General features: G+C 50.5%; 1 protein-coding gene across 1 annotated transcript in view; it reads left to right on the top strand.

Annotated features, from left to right (window-relative positions):
* The first annotated feature begins 1,131 nt into the window (after window positions 1-1,131).
* Window positions 1,132-2,080, top strand: part of LOC147118182 (myosin-7-like) — a 157,938-nt gene continuing 156,989 nt past the window's right edge. The window contains 1 exon segment of the mRNA XM_085984285.1: window positions 1,132-1,257. The gene's annotated coding sequence lies outside the window, so the exon portion shown is untranslated.

Genomic DNA, 2,080 nt, shown 5'->3' with positions numbered 1-2,080 from the left:
CTGTGCCATTATGACTCTATGACCTCTCATTCTTCTAAACTCTTGCGAATATAAGCCGAGACTCTCGCTCCGTCTCTCTAGAGAGACAGAACGAGAGAGAGAGAGACAGCCAGACAGAGAGAGACAAACAGCGTGAGAGAAATACAGAGAGGGAGAGTATTGTGTGCAGTTTTGGTCGCCTTATCTGAGGAAGGATGTTCTTGCCATGGAAGGAGTGCAGCGAAGATTCACCAGGCTGATACCTGGGATGGCAGGAATGACGTATGAGGAGAGATTGGGTCGATTGGGCTTGTACTCGCTGGAGTTTAGAAGATTGAGAGGGGATCTCATTGAAACTTATAAAATTCTAACAGGACTAGACAGACTAGATGCAGGGAGGATGTTCCCGATGGTCGGGGAGTCCAGAACCAGGGGTCACAGTCTCAGGATAAGGGGTAAGCCATTTAGGACAGAGATGAGGAGGAACTTCTTCACCCAGAGAGTGGTGAACCTGTGGAATTCTCTACCACACAAGGCAGTAGAGGCCAATTCATTAAATATATTCAAGAAGGAGTTAGATATATTTCTTAAGGCTAAAGGGATCAAGGGATATGGGGAGAAGGCAGGGACAGGGTACTGAATTTGGATGATCAGCCATGATCTCATTGAATGGCAGAGCAGGCTCGAGGGGCCGAATGGCCTACTCCTGCTCCTATCTTCTGTGTTTCTATGAGACTGTGAGAGTATGGTAGTACATCAAAGGCTTGTTCAACATCTCCTTCACCTTCCCTCCCTCCCTCCCCTGCTCTCCGCTCTTTAGAACAGGTGTCATGTGCAGTTTCAGTCGATATCTACAGCCTTGGCAGACTCGCTGGGGGTCACTGGAACTTGCGACAGGGAGATTGTTCCGGGCGGGTCGGAATGCCAAGCGTCTGAGGCATGAGACAGAAACAGCCAACCTGGGACGGCCAGCGATGTGACCTTGAGAATCCCTGGAGAGACAGAGGGTGAGAGAGAGAGAGGGAGACGGGGCGGGGGGCAGGGGAATGACCTTTAATTCCGTGACAATGACCACATTGTCCCGGGCTTTGAAACTCTTAAAATAACACCTGCTCCAAATTAGGAAGCGGAAGGGGACGGTGTATAAAAGGCAGTCTGTGCTTGGAACTCACACCCCTGACCATCTCTCTCTCTCGCTCTCGCTCACTCTCTCTCTCTCTCTCTCAGTCTCTCTCAGTCTCTCTCCTCTGTCCAACGCCTTAGCAATCCCGGTTCGAGGTAAGAACGTAATGGGTTCCCCGCCCTCTCACCCCAATACGACGCTTCTGCACTTTTTATCAATCATCTCCCTTTTTCTCTCTCTAGACTTTTGCGAAATCGTTTTTTTCGTTCACTCTTTCTCGTCCAGCTGCTGCCTCGTATTTTCAGTTCGCTGGGGTTCTTGGAGGGAAGGAGGGAGGGAGGGAGGAGAGCACCAGACCATCTCCCCCCCACCCCCCCAGAATTAGACTGGTCTCTCGTCCCCTCGTCTCTCTGTTTCTCTCTCTCTCTTTCTCTCTCTCTCTGTCTCTCTCTCTCTGTCTCTCTCTCTGTCTCTCTATCTCTCTCTGTCTCTCTCTCAGTCGCTCTCTCTCTGTGCCTCTCTTTGTCTCAGTCTCTCTCTGTCTTTCTCTCTGTCTCTCTATCTATCTCTCTGTCTCTCTCTGTCTCTGTCCCTCTCTCTGTCTCTCCCTCTCTCTCTGTCCCTCTCTCTCTGTCCCTCTCTCTCTGTCTCTCTCTCTCAGTCGCTCTCTCTCTGTGTCTCTCTCTTTGTCTCAGTCTCACTCTCTCTCTCTCTCTGTCTCTCTCTCTCTCTGTCTCTCTCTCTGTCTCTCTCTCTCTCTCCCTGTCTCTCTCTCTCAGTCGCTCTCTCTCTGTGTCTCTCTTTGTCTCAGTCTCACTCTGTCTCTCTCTCTGTCTCTGACTCTCTCTCTCTGTCTCTCTCTCTCTCACTCTCTGTCTCTCTCTGTCTCTCTCTCTCTGTCTCTCTCTCTCTCTCTGTCTCTCACTCTGTCTCTCTCTCTCTCTCTGTCTCTCTCTCTCTGTCTCTCTCTCTGTCTCT

Source organism: Somniosus microcephalus, chromosome 4 (assembly GCF_052327205.1).
Source record: "Somniosus microcephalus isolate GS21.2 chromosome 4, FLI_Smic_1.0, whole genome shotgun sequence".
NCBI lineage: Eukaryota > Metazoa > Chordata > Chondrichthyes > Squaliformes > Somniosidae > Somniosus > Somniosus microcephalus.
This window is presented reverse-complemented; position numbering and strand designations above follow the sequence as displayed.